Source organism: Pleurodeles waltl, chromosome 9 (genome assembly GCF_031143425.1).
Source record: "Pleurodeles waltl isolate 20211129_DDA chromosome 9, aPleWal1.hap1.20221129, whole genome shotgun sequence".
Lineage (NCBI taxonomy): Eukaryota > Metazoa > Chordata > Amphibia > Caudata > Salamandridae > Pleurodeles > Pleurodeles waltl.
This window is the reverse complement of record NC_090448.1, coordinates 901,466,468-901,487,024: the sequence shown is the minus strand read 5'-3', so window position 1 is coordinate 901,487,024 and position 20,557 is coordinate 901,466,468. Positions and strand designations below refer to the sequence as shown.

Below are 20,557 nucleotides of genomic sequence, written 5' to 3'. Positions count from 1 at the left end.
TAGAGTCTGATCTACAATCACACATGCCATTGAACAGAAAATGTTAGTTACCAGTAGACATCTGTTTGTGGCATGCAGTGCTGTAGATCCACATGCGCCCTCCCTGGACCGGGTGGACGTTTATTAAGATGTAAATATTGTACATATATAGATACATGGCATGGTCCTCTCTTCTATTCTACTCTCTATTTTCACTACTTCACTCTCCACCTGCAGAGAAACAATCTAACAATGGACTTGATGCCCATGCGCACTATTATCAAGAGAAGGAGTCACTAAATCCTCTGACTCAAAAAGCTTTTTTGAAGAAAAACAAGTTGTACTACTCCGAACCCAACACTAGAAGGTGAGCTTATGCATAGCATGTAAAATCTACAGCACTACATTCCACGAACAGATGTCTACTGGTAAGTACCATTTTCCTTACACCTCATTCAATGGGAATTGTTGTGAGGTAGTACAGTGGATGAAACACTTCAGTAGCTTAACAAGAACAATGACACTGCAAAGTCAGTGGGAGCCCTGCAACTCAGGGGCCACATAAGGAGAGGATCAACACCTCCCAGAGGCCAGTAGTTAGAGGACGTTTTCCAAGTGAAACATCTCACCAAGGGTTTCATGACGCAAGCCAAGTGCAAACACCCACACAACAATGTCAGTACTAAAACACTACTATGCCAACCCTTTTGGGGATGTACTAGAGAAAGATGGTAGCCACAAACAGGAGTGGCTGACCCCACCAGTAAGGGACTCACTACGTCATCACCCCCTCTCGCACACAACGCCTGCGAGGGGGCGGATAAAGGACTTCCTCTAGAAGTGGATGATGGTGACTTCAGACAAATGGATAATTAACATCATACGATGTGGATATTGCATAGAACTGAACATGCAGCCTCCAGCGAAAGGACCAAAGAAAGTTGTCCACACTAAGAAGGAAAAATGATGTCTATTATGAAAAGTAAAATAATTTCTTCAAAAGAAGTCGGTAGAAAAAGGGCTCCGGAATGAGATCAACCAGGATAGCTACTCAGCATATTTCCTAAGACCAAAGGAAGATAGATTCCTACATCCTTACTAGACCTCGGTTTCTTAAACAAGTCCATAAAGACACAAGTTAAAAATTACAGCACGGCAAATTTGCATTCCACAGTTACAACAAGGTGGTCTATAGTGCAACTATAAATCTACAAAGATGCTTATCTACACATTCCAATGGTTCGGAGCCACAAAGAATATTTGTGTTTTGTGGTGGACGAAACACACTTTCAAAGTGCTGGGTTTCTGTAATAAAATCAGCACCAAGAGTGTTTACCAAGTGCCTAGCAGCAGTGGCAATGCATATAAAAAGGCAAGGGATACATGTATATTCTTATCTAGATGCCTAGTTTGGTGAAAGAAAACTCCCTAGGCAAGTGCAAAAACACTGAGATAGTGACACAACCTAGGGTTCTCAATAAACAGAGAAAAATAATCTCCCAAACCACAACAAGAGACAAAGTACTTGGGAGCAAGACTCAACTCAACAGAAGCAAAAGCTTATCCTTGTGAGAATAAGATTTTATTAAAAATACGAAACTCACCAATACCAGAAGTGTCAGTCTCTGACATTGATGAAAATGCTGAAAAATTTGCCTCCTGCATACCTCTCATACCAAGAACAAGGCATATGAGACCAACTAAAGAAAGTAACCCCCAACTCCTATACACAGTTCTAACAATAGAATCCAAAATTCATTTTTTCAAACAGTTTTTTTTCCTGTGGACTAACATAATTTAGTTAATTTCATACACAATTTATTCTAAAGACTGACTTAGATAGACAACTAATTTGTCCATTCCTTATTTTAGTATACATAATATATATTCACGAGCAACAAATAATGCAATACAATAATTCAGTAATTTTTTAGAGACAAGAAACCCCCCTTACTACTACATAAAAATAGCAAACCTCTCATCAACCAGACACACCATTCATATTTGCACATCATTCCATAAAAACTGTAGTGCCAACCTTACCCCACAACAAAGAAAGACAAAATATATACAAATATGCGGAAACAGTTAGTGCTGTTCTTAAAAATGTATCCAAAATATGGTATTTTCAAATAAGCAAAATGCTAAGACAAATACCAGCGTTTCTTAATACGGTCCCTTCAAATATCTCTTTTAGAATACACTTTAATTCTTTTTTCATGTTTCAGATTGTTGTTGATAACATGTCAAAGACACCTTTCAGTAAATGGTCCCTCTACTCATAAGAATAGACTAGCATCACATCATAACAGAATCCTTGTGTAGGGTCCATAACCCCTAATCATGTGGTCACAGACATCAAAGCTGTAGTGGAAATGCCAGCAGGTGTTTCGGTGCACAGTGGCAAAAGGGCAACGGACCTTCGTCAGGGCATTCAAATTGACACAAGACTTAAAAGCTGTAATAAACTGGAGGGAGGAGGGGAATCCCATTCACCACAAACATCTGCAGACTGCAAAAAGAAAAAATTCAAATATGTTAAAAGCGCAACACAAGCCGTACATTAAAGACTGTACCTCAAATCTACAGTGAATATTAAAATGGTGAAGAAAAACAAAAAAAAACAAGAACAACAACTTAACCACTGAGAGAAAACAGAATGAGGAACCCAAAAATGTCCCCAACACCCTATGTGAGTGTTTAAAAAGTCTGCATGAAACCATATCCTCTATCAGTAATTGATTAAAAATCCTTCATGCCTAAAGAATTGGAAACTGCAGCCAAGGAAAGACAGTTGTTGTTAAATCTTTATGCATCTCACACTTATTGTGAGTTACATAAACCACCATATAACAATTAATAGATGACAAAAGGTAAGTAAACTTATTGTGAGTTATATAAACCACCATATAACAATTAATAGATTACAAAAGGTAAGTAAACTTATTGTGAGTTATATAAACCACCATATAACAATTAATAGGTGACAAAAGGTAAGTATGTATATCTGCAATCTTACGTTGCTCCACCGTATGATATCAATCTCCAGTAAAATATATGTTCCTACGTTGTACCTATTTGGGATGAGGGTTAATATGATCCGTACCACCTGTCGATACAGGATAACACCCAACTGTGAGAGGTGTTATTAATCAAGTCAAAGTGCTGGATTAATTGTAGGTACATGTACCAACAGTACCTAAACAATCAAGTTCAACATCCTGAGAGTCCTTTCATATAGGAACTTCAGATCCACGGTGGTATAATAAAAAAGCTGTTCTTAAAACGGATTGACTCAAACAGAAATGCCTATATTAATGGCCAAAACACGGGGATCATATCACTCATAAATCCCCAGTATCTTACCTGGAGCAGTTAAAACCAGGTCGGCTAACACTTGACTGCTTCAACAGCGCGCCACCGCAATGACATGTATGTACACGCCAAACTGTATACTGGTGTTTTAAAGTAAATGGGGAAAACCCACATAGCCAATCACATCTTGGGCCAATTCCAGTGACGTCACTGTGTGTGTCCAATTCACAACGTGTAAGTAAATGGAAGGGAAATCACGGCGGCCATATTTACACATAGGGATTATTTATACTGAAATATATCCAGTGCTGTCACAAGAAGACCGTATGCTATATCGCCAATACATTAAGTGCCTCCCATCTATATGTAATTGTTTATCTGGGACAACTTAGTAGTTAATTATCTGGAACGGCTAGACAAACTCGAAATTACCTTCCCGATATGATCCAGAGGCGGTTGTTACCCACCAAAAAACACAGATTCTTGTTGACTGGTCTTTGACAATAAAAATCAAATATCCTTAGGCAAATCAGCTTCGAATCACATCACTTCATGCGCACTATGCATATAGTATTAAAAAAGGAAGAATGGAGGAAACAGCAGTGGTGTTGAGATAGGGGAATTAATTATATTGCATGGTCACCAAAGTCATGATGGTCTCTAGACAAACCGCCTATATCACTCCCATTGTTGTCTGCATAAATGAAACTACAGAGCACAACGGCTACACAGATACTGGCAATACAAGTCCAATCTCCACAGTAATACTCCTGACAGCAGCATATACAGGACAAAGCTTGTACTATGGTGATGCAAACCCAAACCTAAAACCAACCAAACTCCAACTTATGTGGAAAATCAAATATATGAATATAGAATCATCATAAAAACAACAACACATGTCCTGCTAGATAGGGCATCGAGAGACCACGAAATCATGAAAAACCCTGGAACTACATAAGTTAAAGCGTCTTTCCTTAGACAATTGGGGCACCTAAACCCCGAGCCAGGTACTCACTGATATTAACTCAAACCTGACCACCGAGCCTCGGTCTCAACATGGCCTATAACCCCATGCCAAGGCCATATGTAGCTTATTGCAGTCACACAAAATGTGTGCCCCAAGAGAAAAAGGGAACAATATGGAAATACGGGTCCTCACAGAGTCATATATCCACCCTAAAGGGCATTCTCCCAAGGTGTCCGATCGTTTAGGCTCTTAAGGACTGAATCCAAATAAAACATCCAAAATACCTGTCTTTTTCCGATATGTATCCATATATCAGTAATGCATGCATGTGAAACTTTTTCAAGAATAGTCCATTCAATATCACTTTCTGAATGTCCTTGCATAATACCGCCAAATGAGCATACTAGGGGCCCAGCATATGAGGCCAGTTTAGGAAGGGGTACAAAATTAATGGTCACAAGCCACATGGAGTTAGGAAGGATCTAGTGGTTGTCACACATAGAATACAGGAGGAGATGGCGTGGTGGAATAGGACAAATATAGCATCTAGGTGACCATTCATCTCCAATGCACAAAATAACCATTATCACAGACGCGTCACATATGGGTTGGGGAAGCTCATAAGGGGAAACTCAAAGTCAGAGGAATTTGAAAAGAACAAGGAGCTGTACAACATATCCATGTCCTGGAACTAAAGACAGTGTTCCTTGCCTTAAAAGCCTTTCACAAACAGCTGCGGGGAAAGTCATTGCCAATTGAAACGGACAATACATTGTTCTATCTCAACAAAGAGAGAGGAACAAAACCCTTTGGACTATCAAGGCTAGCTCAGGAAATCTGAAGGTGGTCCATCCAGAGATAAATAAACATAACAACAATACATCTTCCAGGGAAAGACGTGGATAAGCTGAGCAGACAAGCATCCTCCTCTCGAGTGAGAGCTCAATCAAGCAGTACTCAAACAGATAATCAGATAATGGAGAACAAAAGAAATAGACCTGTTTGCAACACCAGAAAACACAAAAGGCAGATTGTTTGCATCCAGGCACCCACACTGCCACTCCTTAGGGAATGCTCTGACGATAAACAGGTCAGGGATATTTGCTTACACTTTTCCCCTGATCCCACTGTTATCCAAAATAATCAGCAAATGCAAACAGTCTCAAATGACACTGATGACAATATACAGAAACTACTGGGGCTATAAGGTCCACTCTCCATGCAAGGAGGAAAAAGATCTCCATACAGAGCCAGAAACCCTAAGTTTAGCAGCATGGCCCCTGAATACATAGTTTAGACATCTATGTCTGCCAGAGAACACAATGGCGATTCTCAGAGAATCTAGACTGACCACAAGAAAATACTACACAGTCAAATAGGAAAGATACTCAAGGTGGTGCGTCAAATTTGGTTACTTAAAGGACAACACAAAGGACACAGCAGTCCTTTAATATCTCACACACCTACTGTACAGCCAACTCGCATGCTTCATTGAAGGTACATTTGGCAGCGACAGTGGCCTACACAAGAGGTCATATAGGAATGAGTTTCTTCAAAATCCCTGTAATTAAAAAATTCCTGGAGGGAACAAAACGAATAGCTCTACGAAGAAGGGTGCCAGCACCAACATGGAATTTAAACTTAGTGCTAACACAGCTGATTACGAAACCTTTTGAACCACTCCACAAGGCCTCTCTAAAAATGATCACATTGAAGACAGCTTTTCTTATCACTATGACATCTCCTCAAAGAGTAAGTGAATTGCAAATGTTCACAATCCAGGAGCCATTCATGTTCCTACACAAAAACATGATCATCATGAGGACAGACCCAACCTTCTACCCAAGGTCATCTTATATTTCCACATAAACCAATCAAAAACCAAAAATTCAGACTGAAAGAGTATTACTTTCCCTAGGCCCCAGAAAAGCAATCATGTACAACATGGAAAAAACAAAACCAATCAGGAGGGGAAAGCAACTGTTTGTGTCATTCACATACAATAACAAGATGAGACCAATTACAAAAATACCATTCTAGATGGATCACGCAAACAATCCAAAAATGTCCTGCGACAGTGGGAATACAACTACAAACCAAACCTAAAGCACACACTATAGAAGCAACAACAGGATAGTTGTGTGGCTTCTGCTTGGTCATCAGGGTACGTGTTCACAAAGCACTATTGCACAGACATACAAACGAACAAGGAAGCTCAAGTGGGACAAAGCATTAAAACATTTATTTAGAAGCTCAATCTGACCTTTAACCCAAACCACCACAAGAATGAAAAAACTACAAAATCTATGCACCACATGTGAATCCATAAATGATTCACATTGAAAAATGAAATGGTTTCTTACTTGATCTTTTCTTATTTGTTGGAGTAGTTTGCAGCTTATAGAAATTTATGGACTATAAGGCACCCATCCCACCTCTCCATAAGATAAGGGAGCAAAAAAAAAGAATCTGAATATGGCCTCCTGGGAGGGAGTATGCCATCAGAACAGTCCAGGTTAGGCACCAAATGGTAAGACAGTCGATGCCAACAAAAAAGTAAGTAAATAATTAAAAAGGAACAGGAAAAGTGGGCTACTAATAAGTGGAGAGTTCCAGACCCAAACACTAGACGGCGGAATAATGCACAGAATTTGACTCCAGAAAATTCTTCAAGCTGCAAAACTACTCCTAGCGGTAAGAAACCATTTTGTTTGGTGTCGGTCTTTGCTAAATTATTGGAGGTCTTTGTTGTAGAACAGAAGAAGCTGTTGATACATCCAGGCAAGGGCAAGACTCTTGCCAGTCCCCCGGCTACAGAACTCATCCACATCCAGACAAAACACCTCTTTCACAGAGAAGCCAGGCCTTGCGCCTTTGAGATCACTCACATTCAAAAGGGTCAGAGACTAAACCACTAGCCCAGCACCCTTCGCATCCTTACCCACAACACTTCCACCAATACCCCCACAACCTATTCCCTAATACCCCACGACATTCCCTACAGAACCTTACGATGAATCCTTCAGGCCCAGGGTGGGAGATGATCTATGAAGGTGATATAGTTGACCCGTCGAAATGATCCTGACCTCGAACTCTACCCTACAAAATTAGCACCCATGACAAAACTCCTGACTACATTATGGCAATACTTTAGACCACCTGACACCATTTGGTAAAAATTAACATGGTACAGGAAGAGGATGACTTACTGGTCAATACCCCAGCCAAGTCTGAAGAGATAGTGCATTACCTTCCCATGTTGACTGGGATGCTTAGGTCGCTCACTGACATCTTTAAGGAGCCTGTAAAGGCTAGAGAGACCACCCTCATGAATATAAAAAAAAACTATATAAACTGGTTCAGAAGACCCCCGCTTTTGTCCATCACCAAGTCACTGCCAACTTCCTAATCATCCACCCTGCACAGAAGAGAAGTTCCGCCCCAAAAAACAGTGACATCCTGTCACCTGATAGAGTCCAAGCTCATTTATGTGGCAAGAAAGTGTGTAACAATTGGAGACGCCACACATTAAGGTATTCCCTCATTTAATATTGAACATCTGTTGGTGCCCAGATGGACCAGATGCTTGAGGACACAGATATTGCAAAGTCTGTGGTGTAATGCAGTCGCCCAGTATCAGAGCTGCCTTCCGTAGGTCGCAAACTAGAGGTTGGTACAAACCCAATATGAACTGCTTTGTAAACCCTTTCAGGACCCAGAGCAAACCAAGACCTTCCATTAGGGTGCCAACCAGGGAAATGGCTGTGGTGGAGGCATAGATGGCTTCGCTAGGGGCACCTCCAACTACAAAGATTGACTTACCATTAACCTGATCACAGCACACCAGTTGGGGGAAGACTGAGGCACTTTTTCCCTCAGTGAAAAATCCTCACCTCAAACAGCTGTGTCACTATTTCACAGGCTAGGTAGGTATCACCATCAATGTGGCAAAGTTGACACCTTCAGCTGCAGCAGGTAAAACTCTTCCTAGGTTTGGTTTTAAAAGCAGTAAGAGGTAAAGCTTGTCTCAGTGAGCAGAGGATGACGGTATTTCAAAGGCATCTGCCATTTTTTTTCAGACACACCATCCCATCAATGTCTGAACTGTGATGAAACTATTGGGATGGTGGCGTCTGTAGGAAGCTGGCCTGGTGTGTGGTTGACACCTATGGTGTTATCACCCTATACCTGGTCCAGGTATCGCCTATTAGTAAAGTGTAGGCAGTGTCTAGGAAACCAGGGCTCTCTAGAGATAGCTGTTAATGAGCAGCCAAGACTTAACTGGGAGACATGCCGAGCTTATGCAATACCACTGTAGTCACACAGCAACTTATCACATATGAAAGAACCACACAGTGTTACAAAAATAAAGGTACTTTATTATAATACTAGAATACTTACAGGCAGTTACCCCCAATTGGTGGTAAGTACACACTAATTATATACACAGTAGCAATCAACAAAATAGCATACAAGCAACAAGCATTGTCAGTGCTTAGTAAAAATAGGGAGGGCCAGTCCATTTACTAAAAAAGTGGAATGCGATATACTGTCCACCACCCAAGGATGTGGAATCGTTAAAAAGAATCTGGAGGATCTAGGTAACCCAAGAGGTGAGTACCAGAGTGACCCCCAGCGTCCAGGAGCCTTCAACACCGCATTCTCCTTTGCTTCCCACATCTCCACCAACTGATACTCCACTACCACCTTCACAATTTTCTCCACAATCCCGTTTCCTCACATGGGGATGACCTGGGTGCCAATACTTATAGCGTAGATCCATGGGATTTGTATGCCCAAGACCCTAACCCATCTAACAATCCTGATGTATATCCCACTAGGCCATCTCCACCCAAAGACACCACAGCCTATAATAAGGTTATTGCAAGAGCAGCTGCATACCACAATGTGCAGAGGATGCTTAAGCATGCTGGTGACATTTTTAAAGAGCCATTAAAGGCTAGGGCACGGACACCAAGGGTGGACAAAAAATACAAAGCTGCACCATTAGATCCTCTCTTCATCACTTAACAATTGCCACCTGATTCTTTTGTTGTTAGTGCAGCAAGAAAGAGGGCAAATAGTCAGTCCACCGGGGATGCTCCTCCCCTTGATAAGGAAAGCCAAATATTTGATGCAGCAGGCAAGAGAGTGGCAATTCAAGCTGCAAATCATTGGAGTATTGCCAACTCCCAGGCTCTTTTAGCCAGGTACTATAGGGCTGATTAGGATGAGATGCAGGAGTTCCTGCAATATCTCCCTTCTGAACACCATAAAAGGGCACAGTAGGTAGTTTCAGAAGGACAGGCTATCTCCAAAAACCAGATTAGATCCGCCATAGATGCAGCAGATACCGCAGTTAGGAGTATAAACACTAACGTAATAATCAGGAGACATGCTTGGTTGCGATCTTCAAGGTTCAAACCTGAAATACAGCAAGCGGTCCTTAATATGCCCTTTAACAAACAACAGTTATTTGGACCAAAGTTGGATACCACCTTAGAAAAATTAAAAAAGGACTCTGCCAGAGCTAAAGCCATGGGTGCCCTTTACGCAAAACCTGTTTGGGGTACTTTTTGCAGGCCCTGCTTCAGATGTGGTTTTAAATCCTCAACATCAAAGGCCTTTACGTCCAAACAAAAGCATGGACAATAATATTACTCTAGATGGTCTTTCAAAGGATCCTATAGAGGAAACAACTTTAGAGGTAAGGCGAAATCTACTGCCACAACAGGTGCCGCTACGTCGTCAAAACAGTGACTTTCTCAGCATCCCGACCCGGTACACATCTCCTGAGGGAGGAAAACTGCAACATTTCTATCATCAGTGGCATAACATTACATTGGATCAGTGGGTACTGTCAATTATCCACAATGGGTATTGCCTAGAACTCATCTCCACTCCACCAAATATTCCCCCTCACTCACACAGGCTTTCTCCAGAAGACCTTGTTTTACTAAAACAAGAGGTACAATCTGATAGACTTCTAGATGCAGATTCCTTACCTTAGAATTTCCCCCCAGGTGTCAGACTGGATCTGGAGATTTTTTCTTTGAGAAATACCCTTGTGCGTCAGTAGGTGGCATCGGTCAACTCCGCGGGCATCGTTGGCTTTGTAGTCACCGTGATGACGTCGGGAGTAGTACATAGATGCTGCCTCAGCACAGTGACGTCAGTTCTTTTCTTTTCGCGCCACACGCTGATCCGGAGAGAGCTACCCTGGTCTCTTTTTGACCGAGTTCAACCATTTTGTCGAGTTTTTTTGGTGAGTTTTTGGTGCGTCGTGATGTCCCAGAAGACTGGTTTCAAGCCGTGCGAGAACTGTCACCGGATTATGTCGGTGACTGATCTGCATCCGGTTTGTTTGTGCTTGGAACGCGACCAGGACTCATTCGTGCTCCGAGTGCCAGGTCATGCACCCGAAGGCCTTGAGAGAGCAGTCCCTCAAGTTCATGGCGCCCGGCGCTCGACTCCGCGCAAGTACTGGTCTTGCTCGAGGGGAAGGTCTTGAGACTGGTCACGGAGCCACCACCATTCTTCGTCCTCCAAGTCCTTTCGAACACAGGTAAGAAGTCGTCAAAGCGGTCCCGTTACGCTCCCAACTTCACCCTGTCGCTTGGCTGATGCGATACAGGAGGCGTGTCGACACTCAAGGCCTCTGTCTTCGGAGCCTGCTTCTGGGTCCTCTCTGCGCTTCCCCAAATTTCCAGGAGCCGGAGCGACCCCTGCCCAGTTAAAGGCGTTTTATGAGGCCATGTGTCTCATCTTTTAACAGGCCGACTGCAATATGGTGCCTTCAGGTACCCCGGCGGCGGCTTCGGCTCCGGCCACCGAGGTCCCCTCCAGATCCACTCGTGGATCTGCACTGACGCCGGTCGTACCACTGAGAGCTTCCCCAGCGCCGGTTCGATTGTCGACGCTCCCTATGTCAGTGGTGCCCACCATCTACATTTACCCTTTCATCATCCCAGATGAGTCGGAACGGAGTCGGCCGACGCCGCCTTTGTCTTCAATGGGGCCTACTCACACCCAGGTTGGATTTGGACCCTTTTCCCTATGGGAACGAATTCGGAGAAGGATTAAATAGGTCCCTGAATACCAGGATGACCCTACTTTGGACTGGGCACAGGAGTTGGGTGAGGCCAGTGGCCTGGACACTTCTCAAGATGCTGGCATGCTGTCTCCTCCTACTGTGGCTACGTTGGAGGGAACAACTTACTCTATGGTGGTCAGTAGGGCGTCTGAGGTCCTTGACCTTGAGCTGCCTACTGTACAGGTCAGGTCAAATCTCCTGACGGAGGGGCTTCAGCCAGGGGCTTCCACATCTGAGCCCCTTCTGCCATTCATTGAAGCCCTAACCGATGACTTCTTGGGTACTTGGTCCAAACCCAACACAGTGGCTCCTGTGAACAGGACTATCGCACGCCGCCATCAGCCCGAACAACCCCAAATTCCTGTCCCAGCACCCCACGCCTAAGAGTCTTGTCAACCAGGCTTCCTCTTCCTCAGGCGCATTCCCTTCTGCACCCCGAATAGGGAATCAAAAAGACTGGAACAATTTGGGAAGAAGATGTTTTCTTCCTCCTGTCTCGTGCTGCGGTCTGTGAACACCGCGTACCTTTTGGTCAGTGTGGACAGGGAACCCGAGGTCTGCCCAGACCACTCCCGCCCTTCACTGCAGCCTCCAAACCTTCCTAGTCTGTCCCCTCACTCCGATCCACTTGGCGGCAGGATTCACCATAACCTGCCCCACTTGGGAATCGATCACTACGGACAGGTGGGTTTTGCAGATAGTTCAAAGTTCAAAAGGGCTATTCCCTCCCCTTCGAATCTGCCCCACCAGCCATGCCTCCATCAGTCTGGCATCTTCCGGTGGATCATCTGGCACTTCTCTGCCAGGAAGCCGCAGCTCTCTTGGCCAAGGGAGGCATAGAGAATGTTCCTGTGCCAGAAGTAGGTTGTGGTTGTTATTCCCGCTACTTTCTGGTGCCGAAAAAGGACAAGGGCTTGCGTCCTATCCTAGATCTTCAGACCTCAATTACTTCCTCAAGAAGGAGAAATTCAAAATGCTCACCCTGGCTCAGGTCCTGTCTGCCTTAGACTCAGGAGACTGGATGGTAGCGTTGGACTTGCAGGATGCTTATTTCCACATTCCCGTCCTGCCTGCCCACAGACGTTACCTGCAGTTTGTGGTAGGTCACGAGCACTATCAGTTTACTGTGCTCCCCTTCGGCCTTACCAGCGCCCCTCGGGTGTTAACAAAAGTGATGGCGGTAGTTTCAGCTCATCTGCGAAGGTTAGGGGTTTCAGTCTTCCCCTACCTTGATGACTGGTTGTTGAAGGCGGACTCGCCCCTGAAAGTCATCTCCCCTCTTCAGACTACAACGAGCCTCCTCCATAAGCTGGGGTTCACTATCAACCTGCCAGAGTCACTCTCAGACACTCCCTTTCATCTGAGCTGTTCTGGACACAGTGCAGTTTCAGGCTTATTCTCCTTAAAAGCAAGTCCAAGATATTCGGGCTATGATTCCAATCTTTCAGCCTCTGTCTTGGGTTTCGGTGAGACTGACTCTGATGCTTCTGTTCCTCATGGCCTCCTGCATTCTGCCAGTAACACATGCCAGATGGCATATGCGGGCTCTGCGGTGGGACTTGGAAGTTCCAGTGGGCGCAGCATCAGGGAAATCTGTTCGCCATGTTCCAGATCTCGGAGGGGACTGCGAAAGACCTGCAGTGGTGACTTTCGAATCCGCATGGGTCCACGGCAGATCCCTTCCCCACCCGGATCTATCCATTGTGACAGATGTCACTTCTGGGTTAGGGCGGCCACATGGGAGGGGCAGAGATCAGAGGCCTCTGGTCTCCGGCGGAGTCTGGGCTCCATATTAATCTTCTGGAGGTCTGGGCAATCAGGCTTGCTTTTATAGCATTTCTTCCCTCTCTCAAAGGTAAAGTAGTGCAAATGTTCACGGACAACACTACCGCCATGGGATACTATAACAAACAGGGCAGGGTAGGCCCTGGACCCTTTGTCAGGAGGCACTACGCCTCTGGGCATGGCTGGAAGACAAGGGCATTACCCTGGTGGTTCAACATCTGGCGTGCTCTCTGAACGCCAGAGCGGACGAACTCAGCCGTCGATACACAGCCGATCAGGAATGGCATCTCCATCTGGAGGTGGCGCAGGGTCTCTTTCAGCATTTGGGAGAGCCTTGGTTAGATCTGTTTGCCTCCACAGAGAACGTGCAATATCAGCTGTTTTGCGCGTTGGAGTTTCCAAGGCGGCACTCGCTCGGAGATGCTTTTAGTATGAAGTGGAACTTCGGTCTCCTTTACTCCTATACCACTTCTGCCCAGAGTTCTCAAGAGAATCAGGAACGTCCGGGGCAAGGTTTTTTGGTGGCTCCAGACTGGGCACGGAGAGTATGATATCCAGAGCTATTGATCATGGCCACCGATCCTCCACTCAGACTGCCTCTTCGGGCAGATCTTCTGTCGCAGCAACATGGGGCGGTTCTCCACCCGAACCTGTCCAATTTCCGCCTTCATGCGTGGAGACTGAGCAACGGCAGTTGACTACTTGATCTTCCACCCGAAGTCTGCGATATTATCTTGGCAGCCAGGCGTCCCTCCACCAAAATGGTATACGCCTGTCATTGGCATAAATTTGTAGCATGGTGTAACAAAAAACTGTTGATCCTCTTTCTGCTCTTCTTGCTGAGGTTCCTTTGTTCATTCTTTCTTTGGCCCAGCAGGGCTATGCTTTGGGCACCCTTAAAGGGTATTTGTGTGCTATTTCGGCCTTTCTTAGGCTACCTCATCAGCCCTCACTCTTTAAATTTCCTATTGTCAATCGATTCCTGAAAGGTCTCACCCATTTATTTCTGCACACTCCATTTATCATACCTCAGTGGGGCCTCAATCTTGTCCTTACTTACTTTCTGTGTGCTCCTTTTGAGCCGATGAACAATTGCCCTTTACTGCTCCTCACTTTCAAAACTGTCTTTCTTTTTGCCATCACTTCTGCTCGCAGAGTGAGTGAGCTTGAAGCTTTCTTCAAAACTTCCATTTTTGTCTGTGCACCCTGACAAAGTGGTGTTGCGCACTAAGGCTTCCTTCCTTCCTAAGGTTGTTGAGCTTTTCATGTAGGCCAGTCCATCACCTTGCCTACGTTTTACGCACCCCCACATCCTCCTCATGAGGAGGGGAGACTCCACTGCCTGTACCCAAAAAGAGCGTTGGCATTCTATCTAAATCGTACTAAAGATTTACGGGTGGATGATCAACTCTTTGTCGGGTATGTGGGTGCGAAGAAAGGAAAGGTTGTGCAAAATCGTACCATCTCTTGATGGGTACTTCTTTGCATCAAGATGTGCTACTCTTTGGCCAAGAAGCAACCCCCTGAGGGCTTGCGCACTCATTCCACCAGAGCAACTTCTGCTTCCACTGCGTTAGCACACGGAGCATATTCTAGTTGCAGATTCCTTACCGACCCACCCATCCTCCCAGCTTGCAAACTGATTTCTAGGGACACGGATTCCCCCTCCAGGTCCTTAGCTCTGGCACACCAGTCCCAGTGTTCTTAGCAACTCTGCGCTTTGGCTTGGAAAGTTGATAAAAGAAACTGACGTCACGGCACTGAGGGCGGTGTCTATGTACTATTCCTGATGTCATCATGGAGACTATGACGTCAAAGACGCCCGCGCAGTCAACCGACCACACCTACTGACGCACAAGGGTATTGCTCGAAGAAAAAATCTCTGGATCCAGTCTGGCACCTGGGGAAAAAAAATTCTAAAGCAAGGAATCTGCAACTATAATGTCTCTACCAGATATTTTGTTACTTCCATATACCCTTACTTCCAGCACATCGCAGATATTTAAGATTTGTGATAGCAGGCAAGCACTACCAATTCAAAGTGCTACCCTTTGGAGTAACAACAGCACCAAGGGTATTTACCAAATGCCTAGCAGTGGTTGCAGCATACCTCCGAAGACAACATATACATGTCTTTCCCTAGCTGGACGACTGGCACATGAAAGCCAGCACCATTCAAACCTGTCAACAACACACACAATACCCTACTCAGTCTAGGGTTCACAATCAATTACCAGAAATCTCACCTTCAACCAGCGCAAATACAACGATATCTGGGAGCAGTTCTGAACACTCAGTCAGCATTAGCTTACCCAGACCCACAGAGAATTCAAGTGTTTCACAATCTCATATCTCAGCTACAATGCAATGAAACTTACACAGTAAGGATTATTATGAAACTCTTGGGAATGATGGCATAGTGCATAGCAATAGTACCCAATGCATTTCTAAACATGAGACCCCTAAAACAGTGTTTTACGCAACAATGGTCTCAACAACAGGGTCAACTTCACGATCTAGTGTTGTTGGACCTCCAGACTTACAACTCTCTGCAGTGGCGGAATCACACCAACTTATCAAAAGGGTGGCCATTTCAGGACCCTGTGCCACAGACCATAATCACCACAGATGCATCAGTGACAGGTTGGGGAGCCCAGCTCAACAATCTTACTATACAGGGAGAAGGGGGCTCTGTCCAGCAAACTTACCACATAAACCACTTGGAATTTCTAGCAGTGTTCTTAGCACTCAAAGCATTCCAGCCACATATTACACACAAGACAGCGTTAATAAGGATAGACAACATGACAACAATGTATTATCTTCAAAAATGGGGCGACACATTCTTCCCAGTTGTCCCTTCTAGCACAGACAATTTGGAAATGGGCAATTCACAATCTCATTCAACTACTAGCAGACTATATATATATTGGAATTAGGAAATACAGGGAATAGACACCTGTTCCTTTTTGATGGTTGGGTACTAGTTCTATTGCTTGTTTTTGTAACAATGCTTGGACTTCTAGCTGTAACAGGTCTAAGTGTTGTTTGGACATATTGTGTGCTCTTGGGGGTACATCTGGTGGGAAATTTATGAATTCTATGCAATAACCATGTTGGATAATGGCTAAGACCTATGCGTCCGTAGTTATGGTTGTCCAGTTTTGGTAGTATGCGGTAAGTCTCCCCCCCCCCACTGGTGTTAAGTGTTGGGAGTTTGTGACATTGAAGTCACTGTTTGGCTTGAGTTGTTTTAGGGCTTTGGAATTTCCCCCTTGCTTTTGGGAATTGTCCACCTCTGTATGATCCTCGAAACCCTCCTCTCTGGTACTGCCCCTGATAGGTGGGTCTGGCTTGTGAGGTGGAAGGCTCTGGGGTTTGGGTACGAAACCCCCCTCTAAACTGTGGTCTTCTAAAAGTGCCTCTGCTTTGTGGGGAGTAGAGCGCGCCCATGGCTTTGGCCGTGTCTGTGTCCTTCTTTAGTTTCTCAATTGCCGTTGAATTTTCGATAATTAGCTAACTTTCCCGATTCGAAATACGGAGCGAAGAGGATCACGTCCGAACCCGATGGCGGAAAGAAAACAATCTAAGATGGAGTCGACGCCCATGCGCAATGGAGCCGAAAGGGAGGAGTCCCTCGGTCTCGTGACTCGAAAAGACTTCTTCAAAGAAAAACAACTTGTAACACTCCGAGCCCAACACTAGATGGCAGGATAATGCACAGCATGTGAATCTGCAGCGTCTCATGCCACGAACAGATGTACACTGGGGAAGTGACATTTTCCATATATATATGTATGTTTGATGGCATGTGTGGCTGTAGATACATATGCTCTGCATTATCCTGCCATCTAGTGTTAGGTTCGGAGTGTTGCAAGTTGTTTTTATTCGAAGAAGCATTTTGAGCCTCCAGCTTCTTGTTGATACTGCGCATAGGCATCAACTCCTTTGTTAGATTGTTTTCTCTCAGTCGTCTGATTCATGTGTGTGTCTCTGCACTCCGTTCTCCCTTCGCTCTGGTTTCGAAGTCTTTCTTCCATCTTTCCTTAAATCAATAGTACTATCTTCAGTCTTACGTCTCTGTTATCGTGCTCATCTCACTCTGTTGGTTCAGGAACCGACCGAACGCCCTTCAGGATGTCTTCATCCTTTTGGGCATACCTCACCGCTTGGCACCGGCCAGCATGCTATGCTGATGCAGCGAACGCCATTTCGATTCTGCGCTCTGTGCCGCTCCAAATTTCCACACACCAACCAACATCTTGTGTGTAACATGTGCCTCTCCTACAGCCATCAAGAAGCCACCTGCAATGCCTGTAGATCCTTCCTGTCGACAGACGCTTCTGGACCGGAGGGCTCGGTGATTAGAGATGGCGCTCAAGACTCCAGAAGACACTCTGGACATCTTCGGGAAGGACCATACCCAGGAGGAGCTTGAACAGGAAGAGGCCTCCTCCATCCAGGACACCAACTCTGACGTCCTGTCGGACATCGGAAGTCAAAAAGTCACGCTGGCACAACCTCTCTCTCTCCTCCCCCAGTTTCAGGAGAATTGTTTATACACGTCATGACCATAATGCGCCTGTTAGGGAAGATGGCCTCCTGCTTTGCCTTTGTTCCCTATGCCAGACTCCAAATGCGTCCTCTACAGCAATGTCTGTCTCATCAGTGGGCTCAATCACAGGGTCAGTGGGAAGATCTAGTTTTGTTAGACCTCCCTACTCACCAGTCTCTGCAATGGTGGAACACCATTAATCTCTTAAAAGGGCACCCTTTTCTGGACCCTGTGCCTCAGATCACTCTCCCAACAGATGTCTCTCACACAGCCTGGGGCACTCACCTTCAGGCCCTCTAAGTGCAGGACTATTATGATTCTCATCATCAATCGCAATCTCTACATAACCTTCCTAGCTCTTCAAGTGGTGTATTTAGCCCTGAACTCATTTATTCATCACCTCTCTCACAAGGTTGTCCCAGTCCTTACAGACGATAGGACAGGAATGCATTACTTTCAGAAACAGTGGGGACAAGGTCACTCCATTTGTCACAACTCTCTCAGACAGTATGGAAATGGGCTCTCCACCATCACATTCACATAGTAACAGAGTATCTCCCAGAAACAACAATGACTTTGCAGATCTGCTCAGCAGGTTTCAGCAACAAGTCCACGAATGGGAACTCTACCCACAAGTCCTTCGAAGTTACTTCTTAAAATGGAGAACACCTCAGATAGATCTTTTTGCCACAGCATAAAACACAAAATGCCTACATTTCTCCTCCAGGTACCCACACCATCAATCTAAGGGCAATGCTCCATGGATAAACTGGCCAGGGATCTTTGCCTAAGGATTTCCTCTTATTCCATTTCTGGTTTGACAGGTCAGGAAGACATCTCTCGAACGATCCTTGTTGCTCAAACATGGGCACGTCAGCCCTGGTTCACCACACTACTGGATCTCTCACTAGTTCCCCACGAGAAACTTCCCAACAGGCCAGACTTCCTCACTGAAAACCAATATCAGGTCAGACACCCAGACTCCAAATCTCTCAACCTTGCGAAATGGCTCCTGAGGTCATAGAGTTTGGTTATCTAGATCTGCCTACAGAGTGCTTGGACATCCTTAGAGAAGCTTGAAAACCCTCTACTGGAGCATGTTATGTTGTGAACTAGATATGCTTTGTTTGCTATTGTCAATCCAAACATATTAATTCCATCAAAGCTACTGTCCAAGACATTGTCTGTTACTTGCTTCATTTAAAAAGATAATTTAGCTTACATTTCCATTCGCTTAGCTCTCGCAGCTATAGCTGCATACTTACAAAACAGACCGCAGAAATTCCTCTTGAGGATTCCAGTAATTAAAGCATTCATGGAAGGTCTTAAACCAAGAATGCCCACTGCATCATCATAGAAACCTCAACGTTGTCTTTACGAGTCTATGGATTCTCCTTTTGCACCGCTTCACTCATGTCCCCTTCAGTACCTGCAGGAAGCTGGCTCTCTCTTTATATAGTGCACTAAAACGAAGTACGCTATGCAGTGTGTCTGTTGGATCCCCAAAGGCTTTCAGAGGCAAAAATAGATAAGTGATGCTCTATTTGTGGTAGTGTGGGTGAGCAGTTAGGCTTATCAAGGAGTTATGTTAAGCATTTGTTGTACTCACAAAGGCAATAAATGAGCCATACACTCAAAAAATAAGACCAATTTAGAAACATACAATTGCTGTTATATGTATGTTTTGAACAAAACAGCACAAGGCAGACCAAACTTACACCCTCAGCAGCACAGGGGTGGCCAGGTGCAAAGTACCAACACAGCTTCAGGCTCCCAATGTTAACCAAAGGAGACAAGGGGTAACCAATGAAGCGCTGCTCACAGGTGAGTAAAGCGAGGTCAGGGGTCAATCTTCTGGAGTTGAGGTAAGTACAAGGGGGCCCACAAGGGAGCACCAAACTTACACCCTCAGCAGCACAGGGGCAGCCGCGTTCAGAGTGCCAACACAGCTTCAGGCGCTCAATGTTATCCAAAGGACGAGATCAGTTTCAGAAACAGGCTGCAGACCCTGGCTAGGAGGCCGGGTGAGGACAACTCACAGCTGCCCAGGTAAGTAGAGATGTCAGGGGTCGTAGGGACACTAACGGTCCAGCTCCCCAAGGCTCAGGGGCTCCGGGGTGTCTTTTGGTGTCGGAAACTGCTTACCAGGCAGGTGGCGCTTAGGGGGATGTCTTGGATTGAGGTTGCAGGCATCACTGGAGTCCGACAAGGGTCAGCCCAAGGTGGACTCTTGTTCAGAAGTGCTGTGGAACCTTCACAGGAATGGAGGGCCACTTGGACTCTGGTACAGAGGTAGTTCCAAAGCCAGTCTTGCGGATCCTCAGCTAGACTCCTTCTTCTTTTGAAGTTGGTTTCTTTTGGGCAGGGTCGGAGTCCACAGGAGTTCTTGGTCTTTCTCGAAGGCAGGCAGTCCTCCCAAGGCTTTTGAGGTCACTGGGCTGCAGGACAAGTTGTCTTCTGGGTGCAGGTTCTGTAGGTAAGTGCCAGCTTTCTAGCATAGTTACCCCCACTTTTTGCCCGATGTCAGTGTGTTTAGACTGTAGTTCACTGGGATCCTGCTTTTTCAGTGGCATCTATGAGGACTGAGGGTGCTTGGTAGAAAGCAGATTGCAGGTAAGTACCCACAGTTCCAGAACACAGGCTTTGGGGTGTTTAGGTCAGCACCATAGGGGGCCACAGGTTCACATGAAAAACACACACATCAGCAGCACAGGGGGATCTGGGTGCGGGGTGCAAATACATAGCTGGATACCCAATGCTTTTCAATAGGGGGTCCCCGCGGATCACAAATGATGCTGCAGGCTAGGTCCATGGGGTCGGTTCCGGGAAACTAAAGGCTGGACAAGTAGAGGAGGCACCG

At 45.4% G+C, this 20,557-nt stretch overlaps 1 protein-coding gene across 3 annotated transcripts in view; it reads left to right on the top strand.

The window, feature by feature from the left end:
• DICER1 (dicer 1, ribonuclease III) overlaps window positions 1-20,557 on the top strand; it is an 848,581-nt gene that overhangs the window by 461,113 nt on the left and 366,911 nt on the right. The window lies entirely within an intron of this gene.